Below are 18,227 nucleotides of genomic sequence, written 5' to 3'. Positions count from 1 at the left end.
TGCCTGCTGAGCCTTCAATGTTTCCATCTCCCTATCCCTCCACTGAATGAAATGATGTCGCTGCTCTTTGAATACAAGGTTCATTGCAGCACGGAGATCCTCCTGATCATGATGCAAGGTGTTAGTGTGACCATGCATGAGTCCAAGGGCATTACAGATGTTTCGAATCTCAGTTGCATCCCCTACCGTCATCTGAGCATTGGTTGTGGATGGTATTTCAATGCTTGGAGTGCTTTGATCGGCTGCAGAATTGGTATTCCGAGTCTCTTACACACCTGGTGTGATTCAAGCCAGAGAGGAAGTCACACCTTGGCCCAGAGTAGGTGGATGTGTGTTTGGCTGCTCGGGATTGGTTCTTGGTGGGACCCTTGTATTCCCAGGGGTTATGGTAGGATCTATCAGTAATACGTCACTCGGGTCAACCAAGCCTCTACGAGTTCGTACCACCATTCTATGTGTCAGTTGAAACTTAAGACAAAGAATAAACTTGGAATTTAGCTCTCAATGACAGCATAAAAATGTTGACCTCGCTTTTAGCCAACAAAAGTGAGTTAATTAATAAGTGATAAGAAATGTAACAAAACAGAGCAAAAATCAATAAACAATAAAGAACACAAGGTTTTAAAGAGGTTCAGCCCCTTTAGTTTGGTAATAGCCTACTCCCCTTAGATTGTATTGACTTGAGAACAAAGAACACAATGTTTCCTCTCTCAAAGCTCCCACAATGAAATCTCTGAGTGTTTTCTCTTAGATCTCTCTCTAAAGCAATTCTTTCGATCCCTTTTTCAGTCAAGCTAAATCATTAGTTATAGGGCTAAATGCATGAGGGAAGGTTTCTCCTTTTGCTTACAATATCTATAATTGGTAAGAACATTCATTATATATTTAGAATACATGAAATGGGGGATTAGGACAGTCTTATGTATCCCGTTGATACAATCCCATGATTGTAGGGATGGCCTTTGTGCTTAGGCTTCACGATATAACCTCTGAAGTAGTCAAGTCTTGATACAGGGCTCGGAGAGCTAACTTCACTCCTTGCTTGGATTACCTGACCTTTACTCTGCTCGGTCAAGCAGACTTTGTGCGTGTAGATGCATTGCTTGAAATCTGTTCGGAATACTTCTCCAACCAAGTGTAAAGAATGACAGAAATGTGTCACTAGTACATGCTCCCACATCATAGTGTGAAAAATGGGATAACATGGTGTTAGTCATGTATTGATGCAAAATAAGTTTTGATAACTCATAAAATTAGTTGTAAGAATTTAGAGCAACTGATAAATATCCTGAAATGGGTCAGATTTTAAGAATAGGACCTAAATTCTGAAGTGTACATAGGTGGAGGAAAGCACATGAGAAGGGAGTCTGATTAGAAGACTCATTATTCAGAGTTATTCAACTTAGATTTTGTGGATGAAATTCTTTTAACGGGGAGATAATTGTAATGACGTCATACTTAGGATATGGATTAGTAAGGGCATTAGAACTAATAAATAATATTTTATGAATATATGTAAATATTTTAATATTTTATTGTAAGGACCCTATTTTCAAGAAATAGGAATTAGAGTTATAATTTCTTAATTTTAGAGATTTTGCTCAATAATGATAGAAATGTGATAGTTTGGCTATTAGAGTCACACATGTATTGTTTAGAACCTTTCATTTAATAGGGAATTTTTATTTGATATTGGAAATGTTAGGACTAGGCAAAGTTTTAATATTGGACCATTTTACCCCTAAGCTTCAAAGTTACTTAAGGGTGAAGCAAGGGACAAAATTATCATTTTTCCCAAAGAATTTTAGTTTTATTGTTAGTGTTTTGTAGAATTTTCTAAGTTATTCAGATTATTAACTTAAAATAAAATTAAATATTATTAAATCCTTATTATATTAAGTTAGAAAAAGAAAAACACAAAAGTCACCTCTTCACCAACCTTCCTCCCTAGTTTGACCCTAAGAAACCAAAAAAAAGATGAGCTTTTCTTCATTTTTCTGCAGTGATAATCAAGAGAGTTTGAAATTTAAAACTAAACGTAAGCCTAGAATCCATTTTTCTTTGAGTTTTGAATCTTTTTGTCTGGTTTGAACTTGCAAAATTCGGAGTGAGGTTTTATCCGAACAATAGGCGAGTGGGGATTGTTTCTTGAGATTTGGTTGAGTTGTTTGAAGCTTATTTAAGTGTTTTTTGATTACTGATTGTGGTGTTGAGAAAGTTTGAGTTCAAGAACTCAAACTTGGCTCAATAATGATGTTTTTTATTATTCTAAGTTATAGCAGCTATTATTGCTTGGGTTATGTTTATTAGGCCCTAATTAGGTTTTCTAAAGGATATCTAGATGTTTTCGAGTTGTTTTGAGGAAGAATTGAGGTTAGGTGTGTTTTTGAGGAAATGGTCTACTATTTTTACTAGCAAGGACCCCAAAAAACGGTCTGCCATTTTTATGGAAATGACGTGCCATTATTTAGGCAGTTTTTGCAAAGTCTCTTTTTTCTGTTTCCTCAATATTTACAGTATTTTCATGCCATTTATTAATAGGAAAATTTTTAGTTTAAGTCTCCAAAAAGGTTTTTGCATGTTCTTTACTCGTTATATGTAAATGTGATATAGGGCCTCTGTTCAGCGAGTGAATTTCCATTGAGGCTGACTAGTACACTTGAATCTACAAATGAGGTAAGAATAGCATAAAATGTTTGTATATATATGTATATGTGCATGTAATTTATATGAGAATATTGTTAGAATGTATGCATTGATATCATAGCGGTGCAAGCTATAGTGCCGAGCCTACCACACACTATAGTGCTGGTAGGGGCCAGAATGAATTAGTATCACAATGACACAAACTATAGTTTTAGATCAACAGTGCGACTTTAGTGTTGGTTTTGACTAATATTTAATTCCATAAATTATTTATTGACGTTGTCATAATAGTGTAAACTATAGTATCGGGTTGGCAGCACAAGTATAATGCTTGTTAAGAGTGACTGGTAAATAGTACTTTTGGGTATAGACTGATGCTATCATAGTGGTACGACTATCGTGATAGGATCTCACCGCGACTATGGTGTGGGTAGTGGCTGATATTAAATGAATTGTACCAAAGAAAAGAACATTCTTGATTTATTTTATAAGCCTCGTAGATAGGTGTATGGGGGCCTAGATGCAAGTTGATAACTCTAGGATTTAGAGTTATTTTGATATCTTTAAGCTTGAATTTTAAGCTAAATTATGGTGTAATTAGTGTCTATAAGTGTGTAATTGTGTTTAGTTTGTTGTGTCATTGTAATAAATGGAAGTGCGTGTCTTAGTAAGTATTAAATAGACTTATGTTGTTGTTTTAATGTGTATTAAGTAGAAAAAAAAAATGCAAAAATAGGTATTTGGAAATGTTGGGGACAAGGAGGAAAAGAAGCAGAAAAAGGCTTATTGCTGACTGCATTGATCGCGTAGCAATTTGTCAGCCCAGTAAGTATATTTTGGCAGAAAGTCCAGCTAGCACTAATGAAGAAAAAAAAGGAGCAAAGGAGAGGAAGGATAAATAGAAAAAGGTGACTGCACTTTGAAGGAGAGGGGAGTACGAAAATTACTGAGAAAAAAATCTAAGTACAGAAAAAAAAGAGAAAGAAGAGAAGAAGAAGACTAAGAAGAAGGAGAAGAAGGCAACCTACAAAGAGAAGATTTGAGCTTCCAACTCATTTCTCTTGCTCTCCTCTTCCATTTTGTATCATTTTCTACTCCTTAATACTCTCTTAAACTCCATGAATATGTCATTTTCTGGTTTTGAGTTTTTTATTTCAGCTATGAACTAGAATCTTTGAGATTTGGGTGGTTGTGAACTAGTACTTTGATTTCGCAAGGATTAAGTAATCTTGTCTTTGTTCAATTAGTTGTGATGAAATGTTGATTGAATGTTAATTTTTGGCCAGCTTTAACATTTAGCAAGTTAGATCTTACTTGGAAAAGTAAGACCTAGTTGAACCTGTAACACCCTAACTAGCATAGGCGTATTACGTGATTTTTAAACATACTGTGCAGCTCGTTGCTAATCAACGAGGTTTATGGAGATCGTGATTAATTAAAATTTTTTCTTTTTAATTAAACTTGTAAAATATTTATACAAAAGACTCGGGATCCCGATTACGAAATCATTTACAAAAGTTTACTGTTTATACAAAATACTTGTCGCCTAGCGACTAATTACAAAAAAATTGCCTCGCTGTCCCGATGATCGTACGCTCCAGGCCTAACCGCCCCGACATGTACAATCTTCATAGGCTCGTTCACGGTCCATCAGCTTTAGCCTTGCCTTTACCTACACATAAATATAGCACTGTGAGTCGACAGACTCAGTAAGAAAAGCATAATAATACTCATACATAAATCCCGGTCATGATCAGATGCCCATACCCCTGATCATAACCCTAACTGCCGTGTCCAGCACGATACTGAGTCACCCTAACTACCGTGTCCAACACTAACTGAGTTCTGAACGTTCATAGGAACGGTACTATTGACAAGTAACAGCCTGATCGGTCGAACCGGTCATACTCCGGCTGCTGATCATACTCCAGCCTGTACCGACGTGTTACTGTATCAGCCTGATCGGTCGAACCGGTCATACTCTAGCTGCTAGTCATACTCCAGCTTGTACTGACGTGATACGTCAAATAGTACGGAACAAGCCTAATCGATCGAACCGGTCATACTCCGGCTGCTGGTCATACTCCAGCCTGTACCGACGTGATACAGTGTCAGCCTAATCGGTCGAACCGATCATACTCTGGCTGCTGGTCATACTCTAGCCTGTACCGACGTGATACAGTGTCAGCCTAATCGGTTGAACCGGTCATACTCGGGCAGCTGCTGGATGGTTCGAAGCCAACATACACATCTAATGTAATCTAACAGGCTTCCTACATGCACGCTAAACATGTAATCTACATATGCATACTGTTATACTAATCATACCTGGATTCCGAATTCAGGTGTGCCGGTCAACCTGACTGGACTTATCTGCGCGGCGGATTACAGGCTCCTAACCATAAAAATCACAACACTATAAGTGATACGCTAAATCACTTCCCGGATACTTAAACTAGGAACTAAAAGTTACCCTATCGATAAGAAGCATGGAAATACCCCAAAAAACAAAAAAATGAGGAAAACTAGGGTTTCTGAAATTTCCCCAACCGGTAGACCGGTTGCCCAACCGAAATTCCGGTTCTGGGAATTTTCGAAACCCATCCGGAATTCCGGATGCACAACCGGAATTCCGGTTCCTCGCAGGCAGATTTCAAAATTCCATAACTCATTCAAATCCAACCCAAACCACATTAAAACTTCCAGACCTGTTCTAAACATCCTATAGAACAATTCTAAAGCATCAAACTCACCCAGAATGCACATAAACAAAAAGTGCCATTAAAGCCCAAGCTTTGAGTTCCAAAACTCAAACTTGGTCAAACCCTACTAACATGCATTCAATTCAGCCCAAATTAACTTAATCATGCATAAATTAACTTCTGAAATTAACAGCAAACATCAACAGCAAGTACACAACAGATTCAAGACATTTCTTTGAAAAATCATATTTTTGAGCTAAAATTCCATATATTGATAAAACCAACTAATCATAAACCCAATCAAGCTTGAATCAACATTCTAGAATCATGATCAACCACAGAAATCAACAACAATAAACAGCAGCAAGAATCCACACAAAACTAAGCATGCAACCTAACAAACTTTCTCAAATTTACATAAAACTTAAAGGAACGCTAAGGGAAACATACCAACAACTTGAGATCACTAAAATTTGCTAAAAAGGAGCTTGAATCACCAAGAAAATTGGCTGGTTCTGGCTGCTCCAAGAGGGCCGAAAGTGAGAGGAAAGAAAGAGAGAGTTTTGAGAAATTTTCTATTTTTTTTTTCTAACTTTGATTTTTTGAATAAAGAAAAGAATTAAAATTATTCCCTTATATTTCAGCCAACATTAATGAAATAAAACACATAAATCAATTAAATAAGGTCCACTAAAGGACAAAATATCATTGGGGCAAAAAGACCAATTTGCCCCTCCACACTAAAATAACATAAATAACACTAAAGGGTATTTTTGGGAAATTCTAAATTCCCGGCCATTCCCGACATTCCCAATGTCTAAAAAAAATCGTCCCAAACTACTAGCATACTAAGTTATGATTTTACTGAGCCAAACACCGAGTTCCAAAATACCGGGCACCGGAAATGCATAATTATGAAAACTACTAAATGACATAAAAATGCATCTCTGAATTCAAAAATAACAGTATAAATAATTATTTAAATAGCTATAAATAATTTCATAATTAATCATGATTAACTGCTAATTTCCAAATTAAACTAAGCGGTCTTTACAACTATTCCCCCCTTAAAAGGATTTCGTCCCCGAAATCTAACCTGAATAACTCTGGATATTGAGCTCTCATATCTGACTCTAGCTCTCAGGTGGCTTCCTCCACCTTGCTGTTTCTCCAGAGGACTTTGACTAATGCTATGGTCTTATTCCAAAGGACTTTATCCGTTCTATCCAGGATCTGCACTGGCTGTTCTTCATAAGTCATATTTGGCTGCAGTTCTAGGCTCTCATAACTAAGTATATGAGAGGGATCAGAAATGTATTTTCTCAACATCGAGACATGGAATACGTTGTGAACTACTGATAAAGCTGGAGGCAACGCTAACCGGTATGCCACTTGACCTATCTTCTCGAGAATCTCGAAAGGTCCTGTAAATCTAGGGCATAACTTGCCTCTTTTCCCGAAACGTTTGATCCCCTTCATTGGAGATACCCGTAAAAACACATGGTCCCCTACTTGGAACTCAACATCTCTGCGTTTCGGATCTGCATAACTTTTTTTGTCTACTCTGTGAGGCAAGCATTCTAGCTTTTATTTTCTCTATTGCCTCATTGGTCCGCTGCACTGACTCTGGACCTAAGTATTTCCTCTCCCCTGTTTCATCCCAGTGGATGGGAGATCTACATTTCCTACCGTATAACAGTTCATAGGGAGCCATCCCTATCGTACTCTGATAACTGTTGTTGTAAGAAAATTCTATCAACGGTAGATATTTATTCCATGAGCCTTCAAAATCCATAACACAAGCTCGCAACAAGTCCTCCAATATCTGAATTGTCCTTTCGGACTGACCATCTGTCTGAGGATGGAATGATGTGGTGAATTTCAGCTTTGTACCCATTGCTCGTTGCAAACTCTGCCAAAATTTAGAGGTGAATTTCGGATCCCTATCTGAAACTATAGACTTCGGTACCCCGTGAAGTCTTACAACTTCTCTGACATACAATTCTGCCAACTGATCCACTGTAAATGTTGTTCTAACCGGCAGAAAATGAGCAGATTTCGTGAATCGATCCACCACTACCCAGATGGAATCAAACAAACCCGTGGTCCTAGGTAACCCGACCACAAAATCCATCGTGATATCTTCCCACTTCCATTCTGGTAGGGTTAGAGGCTGCAACAACCCTGCTGGTCTCTGATGTTCAGCCTTAATCTGCTGACAAGTGAGGCATCTCGATACGAATTCTACCAAATTCTTCTTCATACCGCTCCACCAGAAGTACGGTTTAAGATCTTGGTACATCTTAGTGGTGCCGGGATACAAAGAATACGGGGTAGAATGAGCCTCCTCAAAGATCTCATTCCTGAGTTCCACACTATTCGAAACACAAACCCTAGCTTTATACAGAAGCATCCCGTTGTCTGACACTGAAAAATCCCTGGCTTGACCAGCCAAAACCTCATCTCTGATCTTCATTAACTCTGGATCCGTCATCTGAGCGGCTTTAATTCTTTCCAATAGATCAGATTGCAGTGTTAAGTTGTGAAGCTGACCTACCACAAACTCAATGTTGGATCTAACCATATCCTCTGCTAGTTGAGGTGAAATCTAAACCATGCTAGTTACTTGCCCGGGACCCTTTCTGCTCAGGGCATCGGCCACTACATTGGCCTTCCAAGGGTGATAGAGAATCTCACAGTCGTCATCTTTCACTACCTCTAACCAACGTCTCTGTCTCATGTTCAAATCTTTCTGAGTAAAGAAATACTTGAGACTTTTATGGTCGGTATAGATTTCACACCTTTCTCCGTAAAGGTAATGCCGCCAAATCTTCAATGCAAAAACCACCGCGGCCAACTCTAGGTTATGAGTCCGGTATCGCTGCTCATAATCCTTTAACTGATGGGAGGCATAAGCGATGACCCGATCGACTTGCATCAACACACACCCCAGACCCTGTCTGGATGCATCGCAATAAACAACAAATTTCTCGTTGTCTGAAGGCAAAGCTAGCACTGGAGCGGTAATCAACCTCTGCTTCAGCTCCTGAAAACTAGCTTTGCACTTGACTGACCAGACAAACCGCTGATTCTTCTTTGTAAGTTCGGCTAGGGGCATTGAAATTTTAGAGAACCCTTCCACGAATCTACTGTAGTACCCAGCTAAACCCAAGAAGCTTCTAATCTCAATCACTGTCTTCGGTCTCGGCCAATCCCTGACGGATTCGATCTTCCCGGGATCCACCTTGATCCCATCTTTGCTCACAATGTGCCCTAAGAAGGACAACTGAGATAGCCAAAATTCGCATTTCTTGAACTTGGCATAAAGCTTGTGTTCCCGAAGCCGTTGCAGTACCATCTGAAGATGTAACTCATGCTCCTCTTCTGACTGAGAGTACACAAGGATGTCGTCGATAAACACAATCACACAGATATCGAGGAAATCCTTGAATACTCTATTCATCAAGTCCATAAATGTTGCAGGAGCATTGGTTAGTCCAAACGACATAACCAGAAATTCATAATGTCCATACCTAGTGCGGAAAGCTGTCTTCGGAATGTCCTCCTCTCGGATTCTCAACTGATGATAACCCGAGCGGAGATCAATCTTAGAAAAGACCATCTTCCCCTGAAGCTGATCGAACAAATCATCGATCCTAGGTAATGGATATTTATTCTTCACTGTCAGCTTGTTCAATTCTCTGTAATCGATGCACATCCTCATAGTTCCATCTTTCTTCTTGACGAATAAAACCGGGGCTCCCCAGGGTGACACACTAGGCCGGATAAACCCTATGTCAAGCAACCCTTGGAGCTGAATCTTTAACTCCTTAAGTTCAGCTGGAGCCATTCTATATGGGGCTTTGGAAACCGGTTCCACCCCTGGTGCCAAATCTATCACGAAGTCAATCTCCCGCTGAGGTGGTAAAAGTTCTTCGGGAAAAACATCTAAAAATTCCCGAACCACCTTGATGTCCTCTGGCCGAATGGTATCTGGCCGAGTGGTGTCCACTACCACGGCCAGAAACCCTAGGCATCCACCATGTAATAATTCCCTAGCTGACATGGCCGAAATCACCGGGATCCGAGATCCCCAAACTGAGCCAACAAACACAAAAGGTTCCTCACTTTCCGGTTGGAAGACCACCATCTTCCTTTTCCAATCAATACTCGCCGAATATTTAGATAGGAAATCCTTTCCTAAAATAATATCAAACTCTACTAAGCTCATCTTTATCAAGTCAGCACTTAACTCTCTACCATCTATCCTGATCGGCATAGACCTAATCCACCTTTTGGAGATAACTAACTCTCCGCCAGGTAATAGGGTTCCAAACCCTGATTCATATCTATCATACGGTCTATCCAATTTTCTAAAGACTCTGGCTGCCACATAAGAATGTGTAGCCCCAGAATCAAACAGTACGGAGTAAAGCGAGTTATTAACAGAAAGCTGACCTGTCACACCTGATGGGCTGGCATCTGCATCAGCCTGAGTGATGGCGAACACCCTAGCTGGAGTGGGTAACGTCGGAGCCCTCGGTGCCTCTGAGCAGAGCTGGGGACAATCCCTCTTGAAGTGTCCGGGCATGCCACAGTGAAAGCATCCCTGGCCTTTGCATTCACCCCAATGGTGCCTTTTGCAGCTGGGGCACTCGGGATAGGAAAACCGGGTCTCTGCACCACTAGGACGACTACCTCTATCCTGGTTCCCCTGGAACCTCTTATTCTGACTCGAGCCTCCGGATGCAGTGGATGCTCTTCTCTTCTGGTCCATGGCCGAACCACTACTCCCCCTGCTAAAGCCTGATGCAGGAGGGGTAGGAGCCCCGCCACTCGCCGGAGTACTAGCCGACTCCGACATACACCCAACTGCGCCCTCAGCTCGCAGTGCCTTATCCACCATCTCAGCATAGGTGGTCTTGTCGTCAGTGGTGATCATCAAATCATGCTTAATCTTCGCATTTAACCCGTCCAGGTATTTCTCTTTCTTGCTGAAGTCGGTTGGCACTATTCCCGAGGCTAACCTCGCCAACCGGTCAAACTGAGTAGTATACTCGGTCACGCTCATATTCTCACGCTGGGTCAGGTGAGGGAATTCTTTCCTCTTGGCGCTTCTGACCGCCTCATTATAATACTTGGTGTTAAAGAGTTCCTGGAACCTTTCCCAGGTCATGGTGGTGACGTCGTGAATCTGAGACACCATGTCCCACCAGACAAGAGCGTCTTCCTGAAACTGGAAGGTGGCACACACCACTCTGTCATTCCCGGTGACACCCATAAAATTCAGAATTTTGGTAATCACCGTTAGCCACTGTTCGACCTTCATCACATCTGGACCTCCCAAAAAGACCGGAGGTGCTTGCTTCCGGAACTGCTCATACAAAGGTTCCAATCTGTTGGTCGCCACCACGATCTCGGCCTGAGCAGCAGGGGCAAGTGCCACTGGAACTACTGGCACAGGCGCTGCAGGAGTCCCCTGCTGCCTTAATCTCTGTATCTCGAGGTCTTGCTCTTCTATTCTGGCTTGCATTTCAGCAAACCTAACCTCCCAATTCTGGGCTCCCTAATCGGCTTGGGGAGCCTGGGCAGCCTGTGGCGGATTCTCAGCACCACGACCACGAGCCCTGCCCCGGGTACCTCTACCTCGGCCCCTAGCTGGCGGGGGAAACTGAGCTCCCTGACCTTGATTCGACCCTACCGAATTTCCCTGGCTCCTGGTAGTCCGCCTAGCGTCCATCTAGTCAGAACCGCCTGCGAAACCAAGAGTTGGAATATCAAGTCGTATTCAAGGAGAGCTTACTAATTCCGCTTAATTTGGAAATTATAAACGAAACATGCGCCTATTCTACTATCAGGCTACTAACATGCTTCCTATCAGGCTTTTCTTATTCATAAAATAAATAAATAAACTACTAAAGCAATAAAGGCTTACTGAACCGTGGAACGAGCTAACTGCTAATGATGATTGTACATGTCGTGACGATCTTCGGAAGACAACCTGGCGGCTATGATACCAAATTGTAACACCCTAACTAGCGTAGGCGTATTACGTGATTTTTAAACATACTGTGCAGCTCGTTGCTAATCAACGAGGTTTATGGAGATCGTGATTAATTAAAATTTTTGCTTTTTAATTAAACTTGTAAAATATTTATACAAAAGACTCGGGATCCCGATTACAAAATCATTTACAAAAGTTTACTGTTTATACAAAATACTTGTCGCCTAGCGACTAATTACAAAAAAATAGCCTCGCTGTCTCGATGATCGTACGCTCCAGGCCTAACCGCCCCGACATGTACAATCTTCATAGGCTCGTTCACGGTCCATCAGCTTTAGCCTTGCCTTTACCTACACATAAACATAGCACTGTGAGTCGACAGACTCAGTAAGAAAAGCATAATAATACTCATACATAAATCCCGGTCATGATCAGACGCCCATACCCCTGATCATAGCCCTAAGTGCCGTGTCCAACACGATACTGAGTCCCCCTAACTGCCGTGTCCAACACGGTACTGAGTTCTGAACATTCATAGGGAAAGTACTATTGACATGTAACAGCCTGATCGGTCGATCCGGTCATACTCCGGCTGCTGGTCATACTCCAGCCTGTACGGACGTGTTACAATATCAGCCTGATCGGTCGAACCGGTCATACTCCGGCTGCTGGTCATACTCCAGCCTGTACCGACGTGATACGTCAAATAGTACGGAACCACCAACCTAAGTATCAGCCTAATCGGTCGAACCGGTCATACTCCAGCTGCTGGTCATACTCCAGCCTGTACCGACGTGACACAATTGGATGGTTTGAAGCCAACATACACATCTAATTTAATCTAACAGGCTTCCTACATGCACGCTAAACATGTAATCTACATATGCATACTGTTATACTAATCTTACCTGGATTCTGAATTCAGGTGTGCCGGTCAACCTGACTGGAACTATCTACGCGGCGGATTACAGGCTCCTAAACCATAAAAATCACAACACTATAAGTGATACGCTAAATCACTTCCTGGGGATTAAACTAGGAAGTAAAAGTTACCCTATCGATAAAAAGCATGGCAATACCCCAAAAAACATAAAAACGAGGAAAACTAGGGTTTCTGAAATTTCCCCAACCGGTAGACCGGTTGCCCAACCGAAATTCCGGTTCTGGGAATTTTCGAAACCCATCCGAAATTCCGGATGCACAACCGGAATTCCGGTTCCTCGCAGGCAGATTTCAAAATTCCATAACTTATTCAAATCCAACCCAAACCACACCAAAACTTCCAGACCTGTTCTAAACATCCTATAGAACAATTCTAAAGCATCAAACTCATCCAGAATGCACATAAACAAAAAGTGCCATTAAAGCCCAAGCTTTGAGTTCCAAAACTCAAACTTGGTCAAACCCCACTAACATGCATTCAATTCAGCCCAAATCAACTTAATCATGCATAAATTAACTTCTGAAATTAACAGCAAACATCAACAGCAAGTACACAACAGATTCAAGACATTTCTTTGAAAAATCATATTTTTGAGTTAAAATTCCATCTATTGATAAAACCAACTAATCATAAACCCAATAAAGCTTGAATCAACATTCTGGAATCATGATCAACCATAGAAATCAACAACAATAAACAGCAGCAAGAATCCACACAAAACTAAGCATGCAACCTAATAAACTTTCTCAAATTTACATAAAACTTAAAGGAACGCTAAGGGAAACATACCAACAACTTGAGATCACTAAAATTTGCTAAAAAGGAGCTTGAATCACCAAGAAAACTGGCTGGTTCTTGCTGCTACAAGAGGGCCGAAAGTGAGAGGAAAGAAAGAGAGAGTTTTGAGAAATTTTCTATTTTTTTTTTCTAACTTTGATTTTTTGAATTAAGAAAAGAATTAAAATTATTCCCTTATGTTTCAGCCAACATTAATGAAATAAAACACATAAATCAATTAAATAAGGTCCACTAAAGGACAAAATATCATTGGGGCAAAAAGACCAATTTGCCCCTCCACACTAAAATAACATAAATAACACTAAAGGGTATTTTTGGGAAATTCTAAATTCCCGGCCATTCCCGACATTCCCAATGTCTAAAAAAAAAACCGTCCCAAACTACTAACATACTAAGTTGTGATTTTGCTGAGCCAAACACCGAGTTCCAAAATACCGGGCACCGGAAATACAAAATTATGAAAACTACTAAATGACTTAAAAATGCATCTCTGAATTCAAAAATAACAGTATAAATAATTATTGAAATAGCTATAAATAATTTCATAATTAATCATGATTAACTGCTAATTTTCAAATTAAACTAAGCGGTCTTTACAGAACCCCTCTAATTAATGCATGATTTTTTAACCCTATTTTAGGTGTTAATTAGTAGTGAAATAGGCATATTTTGATACCATGCATAACTAAAGATTTGATGCTTTATTGGACTATTTGTGATCTAATCTGATGTAGGAATGCATTGTTGAGATTATAAATGATATATTGCAAGTTTTGGAAAAAGCTTGCTGGTTTTTTTAGAAATCTGTTAACTCTGCCAGGATTGTTGAGTCATGGCTGGATCATTGTTGTATCAACTGGGACATACAAGTAGAAATTAATCACCCAAGTCTATTTTCCAAATTTGAAATTATCACCACTCTATTCACTTTTGGCTTCTTATTTTTAATTTATTTAGTTTAAAATATTATTTCTCAAGTTTAGAATTAAGGTTAAGAATTTTTTCTCTTGAATTAATTAGTTACTTTGCTTTATTTTTATTTGAAATTTTTGGAATTGCTTTTAGTTGATTTTGCATTATTTAGTGAAAAGTCCTTGTGGAGACGAACTTTGATTACTTATCATTGTATTACTTGTTTGTGATTGTGTACACTTGCGCAATGATAAATCATTATAAATTTTCACAACAAGTTTTTGGTGTCGTTGTAGGGGACTTTAAGTTCTAAATTTTGTTTTATCAACTAATTGACATTCTAATAATTTTTGCGCTTTTAATCTTGCTGGTTTGTTCTTTGAAATCTCAGGTATCTATAGTGTATGAACCAACAAGAGGATTTTGAACTTGCTCCTATTGACCCTGAGATTGAATGCACATTCCGAAGAAGAAGAAGGGTTCAAAAGGCTAAGGGCCGAGACATCATGGCTGAGAATCTTGATGATGATGGGATTGCCCAACAAATTGTTAATCCCGTCATATTGGCAGATGATCAAGCAAGGGCTATAGGAGAGTATGCAGCTCCCATGTTTAATGAGCTCAATCCAGGCATTGTGAGGCCTGAAATACAAGCACCACAGTTTGAGCTCAAGCCAGTGATGTTTCAAATGCTCCAAACCGTGGGGCAATTCAGCGGGATGCCAACTGAAGATCCTCACCTCTATCTCCGTTCATTCTTGGAGGTGATTGATTCTTTGAAGATCCAAGGAGTGAGTGAAGAGGTGTTAAGGTTGAAGTTATTCCCATTCTCACTACGAGACCGAGCTAGATCATGGCTCAACACTTTGCCTCCTGATTCTGTTACCAATTGGAATGATCTTGCTGAGAAGTTTCTGAGGAAATACTTTCCTCCTACTAGAAATGCAAAATTCAGAAGTGAGATCATGTCTTTTCAGCAACTTGAAGATGAGTCGGCAAGTGATGCGTGGGAGAGGTTTAAGGAACTTTTTCGAAAGTGTCCACATCATGGCATTCCACGTTGCATACATATGGAGACTTTTTGTAATGGCTTGAATGCAGCTTCTCGAATGGTGGTAGATGCATCGGCCAATGGTGCTATTTTGTCGAAGTCTTACAACAAAACATTTGAGATTTTGGAGACCATTACAAGTAACAACTACCAATGGTCCAACACAAGAGCTCCAACAAGTAGAAAAGTGGCGGGGGTCCTTGAGGTAGATGCAATAACGGCTTTGACAGCTCAAATGGCTTCCATGACAAATGTTTTGAAGAATTTGACCATTGGGAACTCTAAAAATATTCAGCCAGCTGCTGCCATTCAAAGTGATGATGTCTCATGTGTGTTTTGTGGAGAAGGGCATGTGTTTGAGAAGTGTCCATCTAATCCGGAGTCTGTTTGTCACATGGGAAATCAGAATTTTAATAGAAACCATGGGGCATTCTCAAATTCTTACAATCGAGCATGGAAGAACCATCCTAATTTGTCTTGGGGGGGTCAAGGAGCAAGCTCAAGCAACGCACCAGCCCAAGGAAGATAAGCATATCCATTGGGTTTTTCAGAACAATCGTGACATTCACAACATGCTCGAAATTCCCAACCGAGTTCTTTGGAGAGTCTAATGCGGGATTATATGGCAAAAAATGAAGCGGTCAAAAAAGTCAAGCTGCCTCTCTTTGAAACCTTGAGTTGCAACTTGGACATTTGGCCAATGAATTAAAAACTAGGCCGGAAGGTTCTTTGCCTAATGACACGAAAAATCCAAGGAGGGATGGGCTGGAACAATGCAAATCCATTCACTTAAGGAGTGGCAAGCATCTGAAAAATTCATATGAGGAAATAAAGGGTAGTGGGGAGCCCACTTCAATCCAAATCGACAAAAAATTGAGTAACAAAACATCCCAGGAAATTGCTGATACCAGTCCAGTTGATACAGCAAAGGGTCAGCAACCTGACAGTCAGCAATCCGCACCAGTACGTTCTAGTCCTAAACCACCCCTTCCATTTCCTCAAAGATTTCAGAAACAACAGCAAGATGGGCAATTCAAGAAGTTTTTAGATGTATTGAAGCAGCTCCATATCAATATTCCCTTGGTACAAGCGTTGGAGGAAATGCCAAATTATGTCAAGTTCTTAAAAGATATTTTGACGAAGAAAAGGAGGTTGGGGGAGTTTGAAACTGTAGCTCTCACCGAAGGATGCAGCGCCATGTTAAAAATTAAGATTCCACCGAAGTTGAAGGATCCTGGTAGTTTTACAATCCCTTGTTCTATTGGGGGACGGGATGTTGGAAGAGCCTTATGTGATTTGGGTGCAAGCATCAACCTCATGCCTATGTCGATCTTTAAGAAGTTGGGTATTGGTGAAGCACGTCCTACAACTGTTACATTGCAGCTTGCTTACAGGTCCATGGCTCATCCGGTATGAAAAATAGAAGATGTTCTAGTACAGGTTGACAAGTTCATTTTTCCAACTGATTTTCACCATCCTAGACTATGAAGCTGATAGAGATGTGCCTATTATATTGGGTCAGCCATTCCTTGCTACCGAGAGAACTCTGATTGATGTGCAAAATGGGGAGCTCACGAGGGTGAATGACCAAAAAGTCACCTTTAATGTGTTCAATGCTATGAGGTTTCCGGATGAGATAGAAGAATGCTCTCGCATAAGTGTGATTGACTCTATTGTGGCTGAAAGATTTCACAAGGAAGCTTGGAAGGATGAGAAGTTTATAAGTTCTTTTGATGAGCTTGAAGACTTAAGTGAAGATGAAGGCAACCAACTTGCATCGATGGAACCCGTGAAACCTATCCCTAAATTCAAGAAGCCCTTTGAATCTTTGGAGTTGAAGGAAAGTAATTTCAAGCTCCCGAAACCCTCCATCCAAGAACCACAGAAGTTGGAGTTGAAACCCTTGCCAAGCCATCTGAAGTATGCCTATTTGGGGGAGAATGACACGCTGCCAGTTATTGTAGCAGCAAATTTAGAAGTTGAAGATGAAGGTGCCTTGCTAGAGATGTTAAAAAAGCATAAGAAAGCAATCGGGTGGACTATGGCTGACATAAGGGGTATTAGTCCAACGATTTGCATGCACAAGATACTCTTAGAAGCAGGTTGTAGTAATTCTGTTGAGCATTAGCAAAGATTGAATCCCGTCATGAAAGAAGTGGTGCGAAAAGAATGATCAAGTGGCTAGATTATGGTATTGTGTACCCAATTTCGGATAGCTCATGGGTTTGTCCTTTTCAATGTGTGCCCAAGAAAGGAGTATTGGAAATTATTTTACCAGGATCTTAGATCTACTCACAAGTATGTTTATTAACATCCTAAATATGAACTTTCTAAAACGATGAAATAAACACATATAAAGTTTAAGAAACCTTACATTGGGTGCAGCGGAATAATATGACTCCTTCCGTTCAGATATCTAGCCCTTGATTCCTTTCTGTAGCAGAGCATTATCAATATACGAACTGGATCTCTTTCTCTGAATCTTTGATGCTGAATCTCCTTTGCTGATGATCTTTCTTCACGATCTTCCTCACTATGATTGAGGTATCACTTGATGTGTGTGGGCACTACTCTAATCACTAAGAGAGGTTCGAAATATTGAGGAAGAAAAGAGAGAGAGAGTGGCGGCTAGAGAAGAGAGTGGAGGCTCAGGTTTTTCTGATTCAGAAAGTGTGTCTTTCCTGAAGCCTTCACTATCTATTTATAGCATTCCTCTAGGGTTTGATTTGAATTATATGGCATTAAAATAATGAAAAAATCATTTAAAAAAAGATAACACAAGTGGCCGGCCCTATGCTAGGTGGACTGGGCCTTATTTTTGCAATTTTGCAATTTTACCACTTTTTGTATCTGATTTTCTCAAAAATGCCAATTTCCTAATTCAATCATTTAAATGCCAATTCTAACTATTTAATAACTATAAATAATTATTAAATAATATTGTCATTTATCATATTTATTAATTGAACCATACAAAGTATCATAATTAACAAATATGCCCCTATAAACTCTTTCTTTACAATTTCGCCCTTACTTAGTGAAAATTTCACAAATAGACATAGTCTAACTTGTGAATTATAATTGATTAATCAAAACCAATTACATGAGTCTTACAAGCAATATTATCTCAACTAGTGGGGGGACCATGGGTCTATATAACCGAGCTTCCAA

General features: G+C 40.0%; 1 non-coding gene across 1 annotated transcript; it reads right to left on the bottom strand.

Annotated features, from left to right (window-relative positions):
* Positions 1 to 14,952: 14,952 nt before the first annotated feature.
* Positions 14,953 to 15,059, bottom strand: LOC133035256 (small nucleolar RNA R71). Its single transcript, XR_009686533.1, has one exon. It is a non-coding gene; the product is annotated as a small nucleolar RNA R71 (small nucleolar RNA).
* Between the last annotated feature and the right edge of the window lie 3,168 nt (positions 15,060 to 18,227).

Source organism: Cannabis sativa, chromosome 2 (genome assembly GCF_029168945.1).
Source record: "Cannabis sativa cultivar Pink pepper isolate KNU-18-1 chromosome 2, ASM2916894v1, whole genome shotgun sequence".
Classification (NCBI taxonomy): domain Eukaryota; kingdom Viridiplantae; phylum Streptophyta; class Magnoliopsida; order Rosales; family Cannabaceae; genus Cannabis; species Cannabis sativa.
This window is presented reverse-complemented; position numbering and strand designations above follow the sequence as displayed.